General features: G+C 43.9%; 1 long non-coding RNA gene across 3 annotated transcripts in view; it reads left to right on the forward strand.

Annotated features, from left to right (window-relative positions):
- Positions 1-6084, forward strand: part of LOC137862623 (uncharacterized) — a 38946-nt gene extending 32862 nt beyond the window's left edge. For 2 of the 3 annotated variants that reach the window (XR_011100433.1, XR_011100435.1), the window contains 2 exons: positions 3306-3432; positions 3603-6084. This is a non-coding gene — a long non-coding RNA (uncharacterized lncRNA). The remainder of the gene's footprint in view (positions 1-3305; positions 3433-3602) is intronic. The other variant, XR_011100434.1, reaches the window with a different exon arrangement.
- Positions 6085-22433: the final 16349 nt, after the last annotated feature.

The following is a 22433-nucleotide window of genomic DNA, read 5'->3' on the forward strand; positions in this document are numbered from 1 at the left end:
CTTTACACTAAAGAATTGGATTTGCCTTTTCCGAGATGGTCTATCACTTCACACGCTGTTGTCTTCAAAATGGAATGTGTTTCGCTCAGAAGTGCTCACACCTCATAAGTCTGTAATTGCCTCCTGCATTAAAGCAGTGCTTCAGCAGTTCGACTGTTTTAGTCCAACCACTTTTCACACATGGTTGTCTTGAAAGTGCAATAGAGTTTGAGCTATTTGACTCCATCCGACTTGCAATTCTTGTCTTATCATCTGAGAGGACACCAGCTGAGATTGTGTTCACTTCCTCTGACTAACACTGGACTTGTTTCAAAATCCCTCTGCAGTATTTTATATCTTACAGGCAAAAGACAGTGCTTGCTAGAAGGGTGACATCTTTTCATTTCCTCTAAGAATGAGGTCAAGTGAGTAATTTGCACAAAATCCCCCAAAAGACAGTGCGCATATTGATGCCACTCTTCATGAACGGGTAATTAAGGAAGGCTTAACTTTTATGTTTAAGATATGATTCAATATCATTAACCTAGTGGCAAGAGTTGTGCCTGGGTGCTGTCCCCCAAAACTTTTGTTTCTTTATAGACCACAGACAGGTAAAAAATACATTTCACATATGCTAGAAAATCAAAATTGTCTCCATGAATATGATGGAGAAAATTATATTTTCCTTGACATTAAGGACATCGAGATTAAAAAAAAAAAAAGAAAGTGCAGTAAAATGAACTTTTTTTTTCCCCATGTGGTTTCTGGAAAAGTAAGCACAGATGATGTGTAAATGATCTTTAAAAATGGGTTATTTCTATTAAAAAAAAAAAAAGGAACAATTTGAACTGTCTTCCCCTGAAGATCTTGTCAGCATAGACTCATAAAGCTGCGCCAGTCAACAAATTGCTGAAGACTTGCAGTTAAGTTCAAGTATTTATAATTGAGAAATTGTAAAAGGTGCTGTTCCCACCCTCACATATGGAAGGATGGGATAATGACCCTGAACTTTAGGGCTGGAACATTTTGGCTGTGCTGATAAACTTGCTTGATGCATTTTTAGCACCTGGTTGCACCTCTGCCCTGACAGAGGAGCGCTGCTGGTCCTGCACGGTGTGATGGTGTCTTCCACGTTAACATTGACTTATCCCACCTGTGGGCTGGCAGAAGGTTTTTCTTTGGGGTGAGCAAAGCCCATCGCAGCAGCTCTACTTAGAGAAGAACGAGCTGGAAAGTGGGGCTGGTGGGGTCACGCCATGTCCCTCCTTCCTTCTGCTCCTCCAAAGTGGGACTGATGTGGTGTTGGGCTTGGGTGTGCACCACCAGCACAGCAACTCCAGCAGCTGGTTTTCCCCTCCCTGAGGCCAAATTCAGGTTTCCCTGGAGGGCAGTGTGTGCCTGCACTGCCCACTGCCACGGGCTGTGTCTTAATAACGCTGAAAAATATGGAGATGTGTAAGTGGGTTTTTATTTCTTTGCTTTTAATAAAATGTCTGCAGTGCTGCTTGGGAAGGTCAGGTCTGTTTGACACTGCCAGGCTGCTGGTATTCTTGGAACAACCATCTGTTCAGAGCGCAGTGAAAAATTGGTTTGTGACTGCCCAAAGTCACTTTAGCTCATGAATAAAACTTAAAAGAAAAAAAAATAAATAAATAAGGCACACCAGTATTTTGCACCTAAAACAACGAAATTGCAATTTGAAAAATCAGCGTTTATGACCGTGACTCGGTGAGCGGTGGTTTGTTAGAGATCTGCTTGAGGTGTTATCAGCCAAAAGGAGGACATGGGAAATTGAGCCCCTGGGACTGTCACCGTGTGGCCAAAAAAATCTTGGTCACCGGCTCAGCTGTAATGAGTTGCACAAGGGCACGCGGGAGGGAGGTCAGGGACCAGCCATGGTGAACCACGCTGACTGCCAGAGCTTGAAATAAGAAAATAAATAACCTGAGCACTGCTCTCTTGTCTAAAGCAGAAACCAGTTATAGATTATTTTTCCTTTCTCTCTGCTACATTAATACATTATATTAAATTGTGAAAACTTTGACAGTTTGAGACAGTTCCGACTCCTTTCTCCATTTCTTTATTCCTTTCTTTTTTGCTCCTGGCAACTTTCACATTTCCACTTCTCTCCACTTCTCTATCTTATTCCTCTTTGTGGGTTTTCATGTTCTTAGCAGCTGCTGTATTTTCATCTCTGTTTCTCCTCTTCTTCCCTTAAGGCATGATCCAAAAATAAGAGCCAGCGACTCCTGTGGATTTTGTAGTTGTCTGGTTGGGCCCAAAATGTGCCATTTTTCTGTCATTATGTTCTACAAGTCAAATACTTGCAGACCAGCACAGCTTTTATCTGCTGCTTCTTTGCTAACTTGAGACTGTATCACTGCTTAAATCAGGGAGGATAATTTTTACTCAAATGTGAAGTGTTGATTAATGTGTGTGTTTTTCAAATACGCTATGGATTATTTTTTTTCCACTGAAAACAAGTATTGTGGCATTTAAAAACAAAAACAAAAAAAAAATAATTAAAGGAATAATGATGTTTAAAAAATGATCTTGGCAATGAAGGGAAGGAGAAGCAGGTTGACGTTTCTGCAGGCTGAGTGTTTCAAAGTAGTGACTTTTCTGGAGGTGTGCTTTGGGACCTGCTGCCTTTCTGCTCCGTGACACCGGGTGCTCCGTTTGGTGCCGTATTCAGAGAAAGGGCAAAGCAGCGAGTGTAAGGGTAAGTAAGGAATAAGGGTAGGCAAGGCAGGCCATATCCAACCAGCTGGGGGGACTGGCAGACCCCTCTTATCAATACCCAGCTTGCTTCCAAACCATGTGTGGATGGGACATCGGAGCGCGGCCACGCACGGCCACCGGGCACCGGCCGTACCCACCAGCGGCGGGGCAAGGGGCTGGCAGCCCAGGGGAGCTTCTGCCTGGTTCAGATGGGTCGGTTCATCGCCCTAAAGCGGAAATAAGAAGCTTTGGGAAGATACCGTGCGTGGCAGGCTGCTGAAAATGATTAAAATTACAAAAAAGCTTTCTGGTGTGGAAAGTTTCATTACAAGTTACATCGCTGAGTTCAGTCGCAATTTAATAAGAGATAGCGTCTCCGGCTTCTTAAAATTTAATTTGATAGTTTATGAAGGAAATAATTAAAACATACTGTTGCTTCAGTCACTTTTTATTTCATATAAAGCCTGTATAAAACTGTGTCACTCATACACAGTGAGAGCTTACATTGGTCTGCAAATTTTGTTTATCCTTATTGACACAGCACCCACTAACCTAAAGTAAATGGGAAGGAAATGATTGGATTTTTTTTATTTTTTTAATAACAGGTAATCTTGACCTTGAGGCTACATAAAGTGGAAGTTAGTGGAAAGTCTGGAAAAGCTGCATCTTTCTGGGGAAAAAAAGGATGATTTTAGTGTTTCATAGGAACCTGCTGCTGCGTGTCCCCAGGAGGTAGGGAGATAAGCCTAGAGTGTGTGGCCCCTTGCTCATCACAGAGTGTGTTAGTGCACCGAAAGTTGTGCTGTGTCGTGTGGAGAATAACGCCAAGAACAGCAATGTGCCCGTGGTTTCCATGCCGTGGTCACTAATTAATGTCTCCTCTTTAATTCTGCTCGCTGCAGGGCAGGTGTGCAGCCGTACCGGAGAGCAAAACGCAACCCGGTGCCTGTTCACTGATCCGAGGGCTGGATGATTAAAAGCTTAATGCTGCAGGCCGTGTTCCCCTGGGCACTGCCACTGCCTTCTTCCCCTGTCCGGCACGCTGACATTACTGACACGGTTTGCTTTGGGGACACGCACCAGAGGAACGGCATCCTCCTAGCACTTACTGGGGGCGCTTACTGGAGCACCTTTTGTTCAACATTAAACTTCTCGTGTCTCTTCCCAGGCCTCTGCCTCCTGTTGTGACAAAAAAATATTCAAGAGCTTCATCTCGAAGCCATGACAATAGCTTTCAGAGAGTGTTTTGAAGATTTTATTTGCCTCTGGAATAGTTTTAATCAAAGTATTTTTTTTCTATCAGTTTTTGGACACTTTACAGTTTTCAGTAGCTGCCTTGAATCAAGTCCATGAGTATGTCTAACATGCCAAAAATAGATTCAGCTGAAGCCTCTATTACAATTATCACTTTGGATTTCGGTGCCACTTACCACGTAAGTGGTTTACAAGCAATTACAGCCCAAATCTTCGAGAACCTGTTGGAAGCAGAGCGTTTCCTGCCCCTGGTTCACAGAGGAGTGGAGCAGCTCGGTGCGATGCTGGTCTGCCACCGGCTGAGCTCTGGTACCAGAGGAGGGGAAGAGGGGAGGATGCTCCTCGGTAATCCAGCCCCAGCAGACTTGCCCATGGTAACAGAGCAGCAGGGGCAGAAGAGGAGAATCCAGATTCCCTGCGTTCAGTCCTATCCCAAGAGCAAACCAGTTTGAGTGCTGCTGCTGGCAATCCCTCTTCTGTTCTTGAATTCTGCTGGGAAGGGTTAAAAGCCCTTAAGCCAGATAGATGGAAAGACAGATAGATATTCAAGTCGCTGTTCGTGTAAAAGCAGCATCAAATGAGAAAGATTAGCTATGTATTTGGCAAGCTGCTTGCATATGTCACATTTAATCCCTTCATCATGGCTTCTTAGTACCGAGCAGATTATTAGCGAGTAATGGAATGGTGTGAGAATACCTGGTGGCATTATATCTGCATCTCCCCTTTGTTATTACCTTGAGGAACGGATAATGTGAACATGAAATGAAGAATTACCCGAGGATTGTGTTCAATGCAGGACCTGAGAAGCCTCCTGGAGGGGAGCTGCTGCAACAAAGGACTTTCAGCAGATGTTGGCTGGGCTGAGCTGTGTTGGGGTCCTGCTGGAAGGGCTGAGTCCAGGAATGGTGTCTGAACTGTAATATTGCTTTGAATTCAGAGCACGGATTTGAGAGGACATTTTCAGTCACGTCTGGGAACTGTAGGACCAACACTAATGTTCAAAATGTAATGTTTTGTGGTTATGCAGACATGCAGCATTATTCTGCCTTTTCTGCTCCAAAAGCTATGATGTGCAGCAATATAGGACTGAAGAATCCGAGCACTGTTGAAAAGACATCTTATTTTTCCTTTAAGGTTGCTTAATTAATTTCTTTCAACTTCTTTATACTGTTTGATGAATGTTATTTCAAACTACTGTCAAGGGAAATGTGAGGAGGGAAAAATGAACCACCTACATACTGCTTCGAATACAATTGTATCTCCCTTGACAAACAGAATTAAAAAAAAAAAAAAAAGGTGTTAGCCTATATGCATGACAGAGAGGGTTTAGAATAATTGTGCTTGTTTCTATTTTAATTATCCTTGTCAGGACATTTTGTAAAACACACAAAAAAAACCTATAAGTTAAATAAAAATCAGAGGCAGGCCAGGATATTGGAGGCTCCTCTTTCAAACCAACAAACCCAGCCTGTTCCCATGATGTGCACTCTCCATAGACCCTTCATGCCATATGCCCTCTGAAGGAAAAATGAAGGCATCTGATTTTTATGAAATTTATTATGAATCTGGTGGGTTTGAAGGTTGGTAGGTATCTACTTGAGGAAATCTAACAAAGCTGGAGAGCTGTGCATCTCGCGTTTAGAAGAAATCCTCCAGACAGAACTATATGGATATGTTTTCATGCCTGTTTATTTTCATGGTTTAAACTGAAAGGCCGTGTATTTGTTGCTGCTAGTGCTTTAGGTTCTGTTTGCGTTTGGAGATGTCTCACTGTAGACCCTAGACTGACACAGAAACACGTCCTCAAAGCAGTCACAACACAAGTGGGTATGAACGGAGAAGGGCTGAGTCCTGTTTTTAGGTTCGGGAATGTCCCCGTGTTGGTTAAAGATGGGGCCAGAGGCTGCTGCACTTGGTGGCTCTGGGGTTTTTTGCATAAAAACCTGCCAAATGCAAGATTGGGCTATTAGCAATGACTCCAATTAGTACAGTTCTTGGGCTGGGTCCAGGATCTGGAGTTTGCAGGGAGGTTGGTATGAGCGAGTCAGTTGTTTGCTGCCTGCACACAGCTGTGTACTTAGGCGGAGCTGCAGCTTCAGGCTTAGCTTGCCGGGGTGTTTCTTCCCTCGCAATGCTGAGTGAATAATTTACAGATGAAGTTTGTCTTTTTCTCACATTTATATTTGCCATTTCAAAAATCTTTGCTGAATAATTTATCAAAATAAGCCTTTTTCTTTGGCTTTTTTTGAGCAGGCCGTACAAGAAGTTTCTGCTGCATAATTGGAGGTTCCCAGAACCAACTTCCCCCTGCGAATGCACGCCAATTTAAAGTACCTGCTTCATGAATATTTGCTGTAACCTGAGTGAGTTACTTGGTAAAAACTTTCCGTTCTGATGAATGTTTCTGCCAGGAAAGTTCTCTTTTACAGTATTTGTGGAAAACACACAAATGACAAGGACGCAGTTGAAGTCTCTTTTGCAAATGCGTTTGAATATTCATGATGCATATTTTAATATTCGCCCATTTTCTACTCATGTGAATGCGGCAGTTCTGTTTTAAGGTCGAATACAGCTGTGGCAGTTTATTTTGTTACCAGAAATGTTAATTTCAGAAAAAAATAATGGTGCGGGATTTGGCCGGCAGGAATCCTACTGCATGACCGAGGCCTTAAACAATCCCATAAATCACGGAGCTGGTCTTTCTGCTGCCTGGGTAGAAAATCTTGGGGTAGGACATGTGCCCTGCTTTGGGGGCAGTGAGTGGGGCTGTGCTGCAGGGGATGCTCTGAAGTGCCCACTCCCCTCTGCTGCCTCGCTGCTCATCCCCCCCGGTGCTCCGGGGACTCACATCGTGCCATGGCTGAAGGAAGACAAGGGTGGAAGTGCTTTGGGTGCAGCAGAGCCAGAAAGAAATTAATTCTCAATTTGAAGCAAGTGCTTGTGAAAGCCGTTCCCTGCTCTCTTTGCTCGGCACGTGGCGTTCAGCACCTCTCTCCATTCATCTGCTGCCTGTCGAGAGCTCTTCAAATTGTCTTATGGGGAAATTTCCTCCTACACGTTATTTGAACATTTTTTCCCTATCTTGATAAATGATGTGGCCAGCAAAGATTACTTCTTTACCCGAATGGCAAACACTATTTCTTACCTGACGGCTTTCTTAGAATCCAACCAGAAAAAACGCATGAACGCTTTTAGAAAAAGCATGAAGAGGGATGCCCATCTCCCACTTAGCAGTTGGAAGCGGAGGAAGTTCCTGCTCTGATTAGCTGTGCAGTGGGAGATTTTTCTTAGAGCACCTGGTGATTAAACGAAGGTGCCGCTGCCACCTCAGCACTGTGGTGTGGGCCCTCCAGTGGTGTGGTGGAGGAGATATTTTTAGTAAAATTTCAATACTAATTATTTATATAGCACTGATTTGCTATCAATGGAGGGAATATTTATAGATACCCACCTTTATTTTTCCCTGGAGATGTCATATACATCCTCCAAAAATAACCTCTTTTCAGAAGCAGATAATTCATTGAGTGATTCAAAGGATAAGCTCGAAATCTCAATACCTTGTTTTATTTCTTACTCAGTTATGTCAATAATCCCTCTATTGAGTGTCATATTTGCTTGTTCGTGTATTCATTGAATTGCACTGGGAAATAACGTGTTGGAAAAAAAAATTATTATCGGTGATTTTATTACTCAGCCTAATTGCAGGATAGTACTTATATATTAGGGGAGGGAAAAGCTACTAGCCAGGTTTATTGCAAGAAATAAGACACCCTAAAAGGCTTAGCTTCCTAAATCACCAGAGTCCATCCAGTTAAGCAGTAGCCATCCACACAGACACTTGAAACTCTCAGCCAAAGCATCCCTGCTAGGTGGCAGGATATTCCGGCTGGAAGCAAGCCCTAGGGAACGTACTTCTTACTGCATCAGCAGCAGGGGAGAGGAGCTGCACAGTCCTGTGGCTCGTACCTTAGTCCTGGATGAGCAATATGAACGTGAGTGCTTTCTGCTTTTCGTGCTGGATCCATACGGGGGAGCAGGGAGGAGAACAGCTGTGAATCCTAAACTGGAGGGAGTTCTGAAGAGTCAGCACGTTTACCTCAGACTTTGTCCTGACCTTCAAAATTGCAGGGGAAAGCAATCAGTCCCAAAAAGAGGTTTCTTCAGGACTTAGAGACTGTGTTTATCCTCCCCCTCTTTTATTTCAATTACCTAAACAATTGTAATTAAAAAAATGTATTTCACTGCAGCAAAGAAAACTGTAGAGCAGGAACTCTATTTTCTTTGCTGTGTGGCCCATAACTAACAAAGCATCAATTTCTTTATTACAGGATGAAAGCATATCTAAGAAATATGCTGCCAGTGGCATCAGGAGGAGCGTGGCACACAGCAGCATTTCTGAGCATTAATACTTTCATTTATTTTCAAATAGTTTGCAGAGCAGCCGCCACCTGGTATATACACGCTGCACCATTAAATCAAATTGAACAAATGAGTCTGAAAGATTTTTTTTTGAGTTATTGTATCATTCAAACTGTACTGTCACAGTAAGGCAAAAGAAGAAACGTGTGCTATTAAATTTTGTTCTCACAGGAGGCTGTTCACTCGCCCATGCACTGTTTGCACAGAACTCACTCTGGTAAATTCAGGGTGGCTGCTGCTCTGCATAGCAGTGGAGCAGATCCTCAGGTCTCACTGAAATATAGGAGAAGATGGGGATTACCAGGCCTTCCCGAGGAGGGAGAGCAGAACCCATTAAGGTATTGCAAGCCATGCAGTTCAATGGCCCTCGAAGTATAATTTGATTGTAATTCAGAAGGTTACTAAAAGGAAATCCATAGCAGGCTGCAAGATAAGAGAAGAGGGAGGTGTGTTTACTATGAGTGGTTAAATACGAGGTGTGCGAGTCCCTTATCTCTTTTGTCTGCAGTTTATCACCACTGAAGGCAAGTAAAAGGGGAATATCTTCTAGTTCACAAGGGAAGATTGGATTAAGCTTTGTAGAAGGTCTCATGGGAGTTATTTCCATATCACTTTCCTCTAGGTTAGCCTAACTCCTTCAGACTGTATTGACATCTGTAAAGAAGGTTTTGGTGCACAGGAGGGACAGGAGATGGGCGCTGCTTTGTTTCTTCCTGGAGGAATTTGCCCTGGGCTTCTGTGAAGGAGTTGGGGGGCCTGCAAAGTCCTTCCTGAACGCGGGGCTTCTCGGACTGTGGGGTTCTTGTTTCAGGTTGCATTTTACGGTGCAAGCTTGCTGCTTTGTATGGGTGTCTCTCACAGTGGTTCATTAAAATAGTTATTTAGTGAGAGCAACCTGTGTGCTTCAGTATCTTGTTATGCCCTGCTCTGCAGCTCTGGCCACTTCATGTCAGTTTTTGCCTGTGACACAGCTAATGAAATACCGGGGTAGCCTTGCCATGGTTCATTTCTGTGCTATGATGCTGAGTTTTTTTTTTCTCTGTTACCATGTACAGCCTTGGAATAAGCCCTTTGTAAAATACACCTGAACAAATGATAGATGCAAGCAGCGTAACAAAGAGCAACGTTCCCTGAGAGCTGGCAAGCACGTGAGGACCCCTGATGTGCTGCAAGCTAATGTACTAATTTGGGTAGAAATTATGCAGCCTGGGTGCAAGGAGGCTCTTGATCATGGCTATTAGCTCAGGCAGGGTGGGTTATCCACGTGAAGGGTGATTAAGGAGAGGAGAAGATGTTGTGGTTCAGAAGTACTTACCGCCCAGACATACTCCATTTCTTATTCTTTCCTTTGAATGCTTCGAATACATCATAACTTTCTTTACATGCGTGTATGTGAAAAAGAGAGAGCACTTAGAGAATATTACATTTTACTCTTTGTAGTGATAGCTGAACTCAGAAGAGGACAGCCCACATAAACACTCATCACTCTGCAGCTCAGAGCACGCTGTTTGCAAATGGGATGGGAGAGCCCCTGTGCATCTCCACGGCTCGGGCAGGTCACGGCGACAACATTTCAGCAGCCCTTGGAGCTGAAGCGAAGGGCAGCCTTCCCTGCCTTTGTGCTCTGAGCAGGCAGGCAGTGACACTTTTCTTGCCCGCTGATGGACAGCGCTGATCAGCACAGCATCTCTCCATTCACTTCAGACCTTTTATTTTGAAGGGCTGCACTGTGCTTTTTTTACCACTTCTTATTTCTCCGGTTGCTGTTGTAACCGCTGCATCTTCCTTGAGCTCCTAGGCACTACAAGACATCTCCTAGATGTTGAATCTTGTCATTTTTGATAAATCTCTGTGAACCACAGAGCTCGGCTGAAAGTGCAGTTCAGCATCCTGAAGTGCCAGTTTAATCTATTTCTAGCATTGAAAAAAAAGGGGGGGGGAAAGGCAGGGAGGAGCAAAAAAACTTATAGCTTTAGACCGGTAATAGGGATGGCAATGAATAGGCTTTCAGAAAATAATTTATTCCCTGGAGTGTTGGAGATGGTTTTCGAGTCTTATGTTTAACAGAGCCTAAGGTAGGGGAAGGGGAAGTGCCTTCTTGTTGTGGCTTGCGCTGAAGGGGGAAAAAATCCCCACCTTTTTCCTCAAAAAATCATTAAAACGCAGGTTTATTTGACTGTTTTCCAGACTGAAACTGCAAGTGGAACGGCCTTCCCATGGAAATGTTGAGGACTGCTTTGGCCCTGTGGTAGCCTGATTACTTTTCCTGGTGCGTGTGCCCTTCGTGTTGTTTCCTGAAAGCAATCTGAGGACTCGTTATGAAGGTGGAGGGACCAATGGCAGCTCTTTGTAAGAGATGATTGATCGCTCGCCAGGTGATCCTGAGGAAGCTTTTAAAGCTAAAAATGGGTGCTGGCTACCCATTTGCCATTGGTAGCCAGAAAAATTAGGTCACCGTGTTTTAGGCTGAAATTTCCCTCTGGGTTAGGGGCGTAAGAGAACAAATTTCACCACTGTTTTCCTAATTCCACCTGGGCTGAGGCAGTCCCTAGCACAGCAGTTGCCATCAAACTAAATGTCAGCCGAATGCCGCAGAAGACGAGAATTAAAACTCACACGCCTCGTCTGCCTGGCTCTTAGGACTGGGGTTCGTTTCCTGGCAGATGCTCAGCAGCAGCCTCACGGGCTCTGGGCAGGCTCAGCGGGCAGTTTTTGGGTGATGCTGGTGGGAGGCAGCTCAGATTGTGTCGTGCCTGCAGTAAAATGGTAAAACCCGTTCAGTTTAAGCTCACTCTCTTTCTCAGGCCAGCAGGCTGCTGAAAGCGTTCCAGGACATGCTCCTTTTTGCCCCATTTGTACTTAATTCCCTCGATGCCTGGACATCTCTCTCTCCCTCTCTCTCTGAATCAGTAATTCTAATTAAATCTATTCAGTGTGATGTCTTGTCAATATTCATGTCTTTCTAAAACAGCAACTCTGTTTTACTCCAAATACCCTTAATTATCTAGAAAATCTGTATCTAGCTACAAGTAAATGCATCTGTAAGAGCATGCAGACCAGTTATTAGGAATAAGCAGAATGACCTGTTTATTAGGAGCAAACAGGATGAATGTTTAGCATTCAAGTTCATCTATCTAAACTACTATTTCCATTTGGACTGTAGTTGTGATGTGCAAATCAATGCCCAGAGAATACAAATGCTTTGTCTGATAATCCTTCGTGCCAGGGTTCTCTACAGCTTGTTAGTCCGGCTTTGCGTCTGTCAGTGGAAGTTGCAATTGAGAAAGGGGGAGCTCGAGGAAAGAAACGAGTGGATTCTGTATGGAAAGGAGTCTTCTGCTGTGGTCCCCCTTTCCCTCCTCCCCATCGCAGACTGCACGGTAAGGTTGCTTGGCACACACAGCTTCAGTTACATTCTCTTGAAACAGCTTAGAGGATGGCGTAAAGTTTCTTTTGTTCATGAGGAGCCCCAAAGGGCTGTAGAGTCTCTGAGCTGTATTCACACCACGAAAACGAACGTGTGAGAAACCTCCACAACAGGATCAGGAATTATTTTAGCTGCCCTTTGTGTTTTGCCACTCATCCAAAAGGCAATGGTGTGAAGGCAAGTGTCCCTTCCTGGCTGGCAGTCAGCGTGCCTCGGACCGAGCTGACAGCGCGCTACGTGTGACTGATGAGTGCCCCTCCCTGGGCCATCGAGGTGCTCCTCACTCATTACCCCGGTTTATGGAGCTTGACATGAGAGCTTGGATGTCATCCCAGCAAGGTGGCATGGCTTCGAGCCATGGTATTTTACTCACATAATTTTGCCAAGTTCATCTCAGCAGCTTTTTGTGATCAGGTTCCTCTTGATCTGCGTTGCCAAACGCTGCACGACGTGCCAGAGACGGTTTGGGTAGCACTTCGGTGTCATGGTTGACTACAGAAAGCTTCAGCACGCCTTTGGTAGTGTCAGCTCTGTGTCAGGTAATTAGGACTCTGCAGAGTTCGACCAGGACATCAACAAATAAATTGCTGTTAATTAGATACCAAATAATCAATTTGGCTGCTGGAATGCAGCTTGATTTCCTTCACCATGACCATTATATGGTTATAATAGGTTTTACTAATTATTAAAATTAAAATCCATCAAACCAGTAGATGTTGAGTGGTGGAGTAAAACATTTGGAAGTCCCAGTCTCCTGCAGCAGCGGTGTACCCTACGGGAGCCTTGGCTGGGTGCATTCGCTGGGTACAAATGGGGTTTTTGGTCCTGAAGGGATTTCTGGTCAGCTGGGGGGGGAACAAGGAGGTGCAGTGGTGTGGGGGTGTGTGCTGACCTGCAGCAGGGCTGGAGGCAGCTCTGCAGGATGCCACCAAGGCTCCACCGTGACCTGGCAGTCGGGGTAACCCTAACCCTAACCAGCCGAGAGCAGACAGCTTGTGTAGCCCAAGGAGGCAGCTGCAAAGACAGACCTCAAGGGATACGTAGAGCTTATTCTGGAGGAAAAAAAAAAAAAAAAAAGGCTAAGTGAGACAAAACCCTCTGGCCTTCTGGTATGCTAGAAACATACCTGTGAAGGTATGCATACAGCTGTAAGTGGTTAGGTAGACCTAGTGAAAAGTTCTGACCGAAAAAGCATTTTGTCAGCATACCGTGTCAATGAATGTTTCATGAAAGTGTTTTGATTTCTTTAGGTTTTCCTGCAGAAAAACATTGATCATGGTTTTGGGTATTTCTGGTGAAAAAAAATTCTCCCTCGTCCAATTTATTTTATTTCCTTTTCCTTTTTGCCACAGGAAAAAGAACAGAACATTGAAAAGTTACGGCGTCTTCAGCATAATAAACCATTTTCTCATACCCTTTATTTCACAATATACTGTTGAAAATGACAGAGAAAAAATACCAAAAAAAAAATTGCAAACTGAACAAAAATAATTTATTTTGAAGTTTCTCACAAGAGGTACATTCCTTTTTGGAAAAGTACTGTTTTGTTTTTTTTTTGTATGTAAGCTAGAAAAATGTTCTGATACTGCTAGGCTACTGTTGAACAAAAAAAGATTTGTATATAAAGGACTGCGTGAATTCTGAACTTCTTCTTGTGTTGCAGAATTTTCTATCAATATTTCATCACAAAAAGTCGTTGCAGAGCCTTGCTTTGAGTCTGGCTTTGCTGGAGCAGGTGAGCTATCTCATGTCATTCTTCGATGGTTTTCTCTGCTGATAAAAGTTAGATAGGAGAATGAAAAGGGTATGATGCTTATAGCTGCGCAGAAACACAAGGAGAGAACGAAAGACCTTTGGTCCTGTTTGCTACGAATTCTCTTCCCTTCTGCCTGCAGGATTCCCTCCTCCTCAAAGCGAGCCCCAAGCCTGTGTCCCCCGATCCCTGCGGCTCCCCACTGCAGCGGGCAAATCCTGCCCGCAAACACCCCCTGGGATCCCCGCTTTGGATGGGGCAGCGTGGAAAGGAGGTGCACGGGTAAGTGGTGCTGGGGATTAGGACCTGCTGCAGCAGTGCCAGGCCCAGCCCCAGGAAAACGGGGCGCTTACAAGGGCAGGGGGCTTGGCTCGGTTATCCGCTGCCTGCTCCTCGCCAAGCTCTCCCAAAACCTGGCGGTGGCTCTGGCTGTCGCACTGTATTTGGAGACCAGCTCCAAGAAATGACTCAGGGCCCATCCGTGTTGCCAAACAGCTTCACTCCGCTCGGGTTGCTCGCTGCCTGGCTGTCTGTGCTGGAGGCAGCCAGCTTCTTCCCTCCACGAGGCAGCTCTCCGGGGCCTGCTGCCGCAGATGCCATCTCATCATCACGCTGCTTCGCGGCTCTAATGAGCTGTGAAACGTCTCCGGTATTATCTCAGCTATCTTGGACTAATGTCACCGTTCGGCTTTAGGATTCCCCTGTGGGTCCAGCTGGTGAGTGGCACAAACCAGGCCGTGGCAGTCAAGGAGCTAGTCCTGAGCAACGCCCAGGTCCCCTCATGGATGGGGGTCGTGCTCAGAAATAAAGTATGAGCAAGAGCACCCCTCTTCTGCCATCTGTTAGAAGAGGGTGGTGGTTACTGACGTTACCATGGGCATTCAACTTTAAACGCTGAAGAATTTCAAGGCAAAAAAAGGCAGCACCTCTGGCATCGCAGACACCTCCTCGGCAGGTTGCCTCTGAGGGAAGCAATTTCGAGCACGGCCATGCATCGCTGAATCGTGATTTGTTTCCTTGGCTCTAGTTACCTATTTTTTATGAAAGCAGGGCCCTGGGGCCTTGAGCTGGTTGGTCACCAGAGGGAAAAAAATGTGACTTTAGTTGTGACCAAGGCACATTTTAGTAATAAAAATTTACAGCGTACTGCAGAGATAGCTTTGTATGGGCATCCACAGCTCTATTACTTTTTGCTAGTTTTGTCAACTAATATAGCTTTTATTAACAGCCTCTCTACTCTCTTGCCGAGCAATTTATTTTTGAATGTGTTATAAATAGCCGATGCTCTAGATCAGGTCAGCACCCTAGGGGAATAAGTACACGCCACTTATATATTAGAGGTTAAATTCTGCCCTGCCTTGGACTCTGCTGAGTGCAGCATTAGGGGAGGTGCGAGGCAGGAGAGAACACGATGCTGTGTACAGAAAATGATTTTAAAGAGTTACTGCATTTTTAGAAACCTTATAATAAGGTCAATTTATTTCAACAAATGACCAGTAATTAATTCTACAGAAGATGTCAGAAGGCAGCAAACTGAACAGTGTGCTCTAGCCTGATTCTTGATCTTAGAAGTACCACGGTGCCTGCTGCCTGGGACAGCTGCCCTCTTTGCTTCATGCCCATGAAAGAAGAGTTGTCTTTTTTCTCCATCCTGCTACGTTTCCTGGAGCACTGATCCCTGTTGTGCAACTGCTGCCTGCACAGGACCAGCGTCACAAGGCTGCTGAGAAGATGTGACCCAAAGGAGAAACTGAGAAACACGCTGACCTCTCCCCAAGCTGCACATCACCCACTGGTGCTTCAGTTTGGCTCCTCGCTCGGAGATCTCTGAGAAAATAGTGAGAAAAAGTGAGATTTGAAGATCTGGTGTCCACCACTGTCCACTGGTGAGACAAAGTCCCCCTCATCCAAAATTAACAGCAGTGAACTCTTCCAAATTGCTGAAGTAAGGTGATGTACTCCTTTCCCATAATGAAATATATCTAGATATTGGTGAAAAAACCTTCAACCTATTTTGACCCTTTGGAAAGTCAAAAGCAAAACTGAACTGATTCAACGCTGCATATTTTTTCCAAAGGCTGCTGTTGAGGCTTTGCTTTAGCAATCCAGCATAGAAGCAAACAGCATGACTAGAGCCAAGGAGAGGAGTTGAGCGAGTGAATAACGACAGCACAAATCAGCAGTAAAGAAGCAGTCTGCTGCAGCACCTGTACAGAGAGCCCGAGGCCAGCGAGGAAAGTGGCAGAAAGATTGCAGTGGGAAATGGCATGGGGAGCACCATATGCACGGAGCACCGAAACGCTGAGAATGGCATTTTCAGCTCTCCTAAAGATGGGGAAATGTCTGTGTCCTTGAGTAAGGTCAAAGATGGATAGACCAAGACCATACTTCTAATGTCAGGCAAGTGCCGCTTTGCTTTCATTTAAAATAGTGTCTTGGTGCTAATCAGGCACTGCATTTCTTCACAGGGCTGCAGCTTTCTCTGTGCAGGCAGGAATCTAGCACGGCTGTTGGGTATTTCTCTAGATGGGAAACGAGTATCAATACGGTTGCACAAGGTTTACAATAAAAACCAATCCGTTAGTCAATGTCAATCCAGCAAATTAACCATTCTGAATGCAAATCAAGGAGAGCTTTTGTGTTGCTTTGCTGTGTTCCTGTTTTACATAGAGTTTGATGCAAAGAAAATGGTTAAGTGGTAATATAGTTGAATAAGATTCTCAATATAGCCTCTGCTGGGAGTCAGGGAGACAGTTCATGGCAGAGGGCCCCAGAGGCGATTCCCAGGTTTCTGGTTGGGGTGAACTGATTTTATCCCTCAGGCTTTCCTCCTTTAATAAGGCCTTTTGAATGACCTATATATATGGCTTTTTTTTTTTTTTATGTTATTTGGTCAATATACCATGTCGTGAGCCTACAGCTGAAGTTCAGTGAGCATTTGCTGTTGATTTCCGTGCGGTGGGGAGCAGCCAGCACCCCGAGGATACAGGGATGTGCACCCTGGGGCCAGGATGTGCACCCCAAGGGCTTGGCCAGAAAATCTCTACCGGAGCCCCACAGCTTCTCCATGTGTTTCCTGGTGACTGCAAGGCGTTTTGCATAGCTCTCCCTTTCTTCTTACCTGCATGTGAACACGTGCAGATCAATCAGTGGAGCTTGAAGTGCTCTTTTATGAACATTATGTTTCATTATTCTTTTCATCTGTTCTGGGCAGAACAAGTCAACACCAAGAAAGACATTTTTGAGGATGATTGGAAACACCTTATTTATTTATTTATTTTCTTGCTTTCTGGTTTTCAAAAAGCAGTACATATAAATTGGATGTTGTCTGTACATGGAGCTGCCGTTTTCCATATATAACCGAGGTGTTGTGCAGCTCATTATTTCATAATGTTTAGAAAAAAGCATCACTGTCAACAACCAAAGCTTGACTGTCACTGGTTTTATTAAAAGCACAAATGTTTGATCTTTTGAAGAAAGAAAAAAAAAAGAAGTCAGCTCCTCTATTTTTTTTAAAATACTTTGCACTTGGTCTTATCTCAAGGAATCAAAAAGTGAAAAATCTAACCTGACATTATACATTTTAGTGGCCCCTAATAGCCAGTCACTCCACCAATTTCTCTAAGTTTATCTTTAATCTACTACTCCCAAACTAATTAAGGGCTGAATGCCTTTGGACTGATTTTCATTTTGTCTTGAGTTATTGCGACATTTTTACTACAAATTCTTTTTCAGTCTAATTAAATTCCTGCAGCATAAATGTCATTATTAATATCATCACCTTTGGTAGACTAACTTTGCTTTGGTCTCCTGTTAACTCTGCATTGTAGAATAACTCCCTTCCTTCCTGGTTAATATTTGAAAAGTTTGGCTTGAAGTAAGAACATCTCGAGGCTTAGCATAGACAGAGAATCCATTAATATAAATATATTAATTTAAATTGATGGGTCTTATTAAAAAAATCCAACAGTTATGCTATTATATTAGTTTTCAGAAGAATATTTCAAAACTCATTTTAAACTTTTCTTTTTATCTTCAAAAAGTCACTCCAGGATGGTGAGACTTCTAATAGCTTGAGGATTAAAAGTAATTCCCACTTACATGGCTAAAATTTCCAATCAAATCATTAATGTATGTGGAAAGGAGACTCACTAGAAGAGTGTTGCCAGGATGGCAGTAGACTGAAAAATTTTTGCAAAAATTACTCTTTTCTTCAACCCAAGCTTCTGTGGGCTCTCTACAGGGTCAGGTCATCATGCCAGGGATGGTGGGAGCTTGGTGCAGGACTCATAAGCAACTCCGTTTGTCCTTAGCAGTTAAATATTAAAAAGACCTACCATAAAAAAATAAAAATAAAAATAAAAAAGGCATTATCTGTCCATTACATTGGCTAGTCTTGATAATTTCTTGTTATTAGTGATCTTAATAATGATTTTTTAAGCTACAAATTCATCAATCAGTAGCAGAGATTTTCCGAAGGAAGCAGGTGATGTTGGATTGCCTCTTGCGGGCAGTGTGTTAGGAGTAAATCAACAAATTGATTCCTTGTCTAAAGAATCAATTAATTTCTTAAGGTGAAGTTTTGATCTTTGATCTCTTGAAGTTTTGACGAGCATTAGTGGTGTTAGCAGTGTTGCAGGTGCAGACGTCCAGAGCAATCTATTAAGTTAACAGGCACTGAGAGTTTGAGATTGATTGCTGTAAACATAGCATGAAAGAGAAGATTTGTTTTGTAGATACAGAGAACTCAAAGCGCTGGTGTCAATGCAGGGATGCGTGTTAGCACAGAAATTGTACTCTTAAATTCTGATTGAAATTCAGGAGAATAAAACACTATCCAGAAAGGCAAGGCTGAAGAAGTGTAGGAAGGCTGTGAACTCTGCACGGGCTAGTGGGGAAGATGATGCTACTGCATCATGTACGTGAGAAGCTGTGATGCACATAGGCCACGGAGACCTGGTGCCTGCTGAAGCAGCCCCGTGTAATGCATGGCCAAAAGCTCTCCAAAGCCCGCTTGAATTGCCAAGGTGCTGCATTGAAGTAAATGCACTTCAGTTAATAAATCTGTCCAATGCAGTTGGTGCCTTACAAGATTATTTTTTTCCTCGCGTTCTTGCAGAAATTGTGACTATCACTGAACAAAAAGCCACACTTCCAGAACTTCCTTGGTGCTCCCCGAATTTTAGCTGTAAGCCCTCAATGCCGCTTCTTCCTCTGTGTCTGTCATCACGGGGGTTGAAAGGGAATGGGGTGGCTCACAAACGTTTGAATGTCTTGGTCCCAAACCGTGAAGCTGGGCAGACTGTCTGAGCACAGCCCTTTGGCTGCGAAATCCTCGGGTCTGACTTTGAGCAGAGCGTGGTGGTTTATCTGCTAAATAAAATCTAAATGATGAATGTTGATATTTTAATGAAATGTAAGTTTGGGGATTTCACATAAGAAAGCTGCTGTCTCTGCTTTAATTTATATGGGGACAGTTATGTGCAGATGGTATAGACAGAGTTATTTCCTGACTGTAGTCCAAAGTAAGTTGATTTGTGGTTTAATGACTTTTATCAAAATGAAATAAGCATTTGATCTTTGGATTTGATCTGGCTATATCTGCAGCTGCTACACCGCTACAGCAATTACTTCCAAACTGGGCTTTTTGCCCAGGCAAATGGAGTTCGTCCTTGTTTCATGTCTCATTGACTGTCCTGATAATACGCACTGTGGTGCTGGAGGTTTTTTCTTCCTCTAAATTTGATAGGTGTGAAAACTTAAGTAGTATGAGAGTAATGCCCTTTTTTTTTAGTGTCTGTGTTGTCTAATTATAATACGTTCACCACCACTGGTTAATTTTATCTTGAAGCTGCTCCCAACTAAAATTGAGTATAAGGGTGTGTAATTTTCTCTACATAATCCTGCTATGTCCTTTTTATAGAGAAACAGAAAATTCATTTATGAATTGTAAATCTAGCAACTGTAGCGGTAATCTTCACATCTGTCTGTCTGTTCTAAGGAGGAAATTGTTCTGCTATCTTGTATACCCATACTGGACTAAATCCACTCCTAATGCGTTTCCTTTGAGGGCAACAGAGTTACACTAGGAATAATTTTACCACCTATTTCTGAAATAGTGCTCTTTCGCACTACTGGCTAATTACTTACTTACAGCCCTAAATCGCAGTGTGTTAGCATTAGCAGTTCTTTTTCCAGGACAGTAATTCTTTCTCTATTTACTGTTTGGGACGAGATCCCCCAGGTTTCACCCCAAAAGCTCCTGGTGAGAGATGGCGGTTAAGTTGAGCATTTCTTAGCACTTGATGCTGCCAGCTGTTACCTTCATGAATTGTCCCAACTCGTGCCAGCTGCGTTTCTGACAAGAGCATAGGAGATAGCAGCGAATTTGGCATCTTAAAGCCAGCTCACCTGGGTGAGGATCAGGAAATCAGGCTTCTGCTTGGGTTGGCAGCATGCAGTGTGCTCTCTGGCTGAGGTGATGCTGGGCAAGGCTGCTCTGCAAAGAACTTACAGATACAGCAAGCAGGGCTCAAGGCTGTGGATTCGCGGTGGCAAGTAGCTGCAGTCACAAAGAATTACAAAACAAATTAAACATTTTTGTTCTCCCCTTGCTCAGAGTCACCTTGGGTGAAAAAGCACCATGCTTTGTTTCATTAGAAGCCACGTCTTAAATTGTTGTTCTGTTTTGTTTGTTTTGGCAGGATGTTTCCTGTAAAGAGACATATGTGATAAAATGGAAATAACTGGAAAGGGGCTGGTGAATGGGTTGCCTGTAGATTTGTGCTCCTACCAGTGACTGTGTGAGAAAATGGTTAGTCGTGAGTGCTCGGGGAGGACTGCCTGTGCCAGGGCTGCTGCTATATCCTTAGCAAATCAAACTCCTTGTGTAGTACTCGCTTCTTAATCCAGGAAAATTAAAACCACCAGTGATAGCTACATTGTCTAGCCATCTGCTCTTCCAGGTGCTCCCATGCCGGATCAGAAATGAAGAGATGTGACCTAGAATCCTGCTGTGTCGTTGGGATGATTCCCAGCACAGTCCCAAGCTTCAATCTTCTGCATGACATCAGATAAAGTAAACACCAAGATTTGATTCGAGAGCATATGTCCATTGCATAATTCATTAGAATTCTCTGGAACTATTTTTAGATTTTTTTTTTTTTCAATCAGAATTAGAGGGTGAAGATTACTCAGGAAAAAAAATGGCAATTTTCAGAAAAATATTTAGGTACTTCTGGGTCTGAAGGCAAGCTTGGTCATTCAGTTGCCAGCGTTTCTTAAATAACCACTTCGGTCTTGTACGGTCCTTTCCTGCAGTTCGGGTGTGAGATGGTGTAAATCCAGTAGTGGTATGGGAATCCTGCTCCTTTTTTACTTAACGCTGCTGCTAAATCCGCTGCCAGCTCAAAAAGTGTAATCATCACCTGACACCGGTTTCATAGCTGTACAACTCCACTGCCTTGAGTACAGTTGTTCCTGGCTTCCAAACATGAGGAACATTAGGAACTATTTACCTTCTGTTTTGCAACTTCCCCACTAAATGCTGGTACTGCTTAGCAGGTGAAGTAAATTGTGAGCCTACCAAGCTGTGCAAACTGCTCTGTGACTGCAAATCATTGCAACACTTACAGCTCGTTCTCTTGTGTCAGCAAGAAAATTTGAAATGCGTTCAGCTTGTGTGGGACACCTGGGATGTGTGTTGTTCTCTAATGAAGCCGTTGCATGCACCCTGCTCCGTGCCTCATTTCACCTGACAGGCAGTGTGAGCCAGTGGCTGGGTGGTTGTTTTGCTGTAAGAAAGTGGTTTTTCTTTTTTTTTTTTAAAGAAAAACAACACCCCAAAACCATATTGTACAGTGTGAGTCACTGGGACGAAATGGGAGGAGGAGCTATTTTGAGGGCTTTTACATCTTCCTTATTGCTAGGAGACTGCTTCCCATGAGCGCGGTGCTCTCGAGGCTCTCAACAGCTGCCTCATTTGTACAGCAGTGTTGAGGGCAATTTACAGAGCAGCTTTGTACAAGAGAAGGAGAAACAAACTTGGATGGGAGCTTACTGTCATTTCTCAGGCTTCCTGAGATGAATGCAAGAGTGTATTGGAGACAAGGAGACAACTGCTGGTGTCAAGGAGAGCAGCACGCCTGAAACAGCAGGGATCTGGGGCGGATCTTGGCACGTTACCCAAGTGTCAGGACAGCCAGGGGTTGCTCCCTGCAAAGAGCTGTTTCAGGCCTGGGATTCGGAGGAGGAGGGTGCTTTGCACACGGCTTTGCTGCTGTTAAAGCAATAAAACCAGCACCTATCAAAAAAAGGAGGATACTGGGGGCAAACCTTGGATTTTATTCCTAATGCTGAGAGTTATTTGCAGGTATTGGGTCTAACATCAAGGGAGGTAAGACTGCCAGTGCATCGGTTTGCTCTGAAGTCATGAGACTGGTGCACGTTTTATGTAAGCAAGTACTCAGTCACATTAACTTCAGGCATCTGAGACTGTATTTATGATACACTAAATCCAACTTTATGCTCCTCGTAGTAATCAGACATGTTGTGGTCCTTTGAAGCAAGGCACTGAGTGGTTACAAGCTCTGCCTGCTGGTTCAGAAAATGCTGACGGGTCGATTCTGTGCAGCCAAGGCTTGGCCTTCATTGGGTTTTGTCCTTCTGCCCACAAACAACATGAGTGGTGCAAGTAATGACAGTCAGATGCAGTAACTAGTGCCTTAGTACGACCATGGTGTGATTATGTATTTACCAGATGTGGGTTACATTTGTAGTGCTAAGGAAGCCAGTAGTGCAAAAACACAGTATTACCAACCCTGAAGGTCAACTCTGGCTCGTCCCTGCAGGATGGTCCAGGAGCTCTGTGGGGAATTTATG

This window comes from Anas acuta, chromosome 11 (genome assembly GCF_963932015.1).
Source record: "Anas acuta chromosome 11, bAnaAcu1.1, whole genome shotgun sequence".
Classification (NCBI taxonomy): Eukaryota; Metazoa; Chordata; class Aves; order Anseriformes; family Anatidae; genus Anas; species Anas acuta.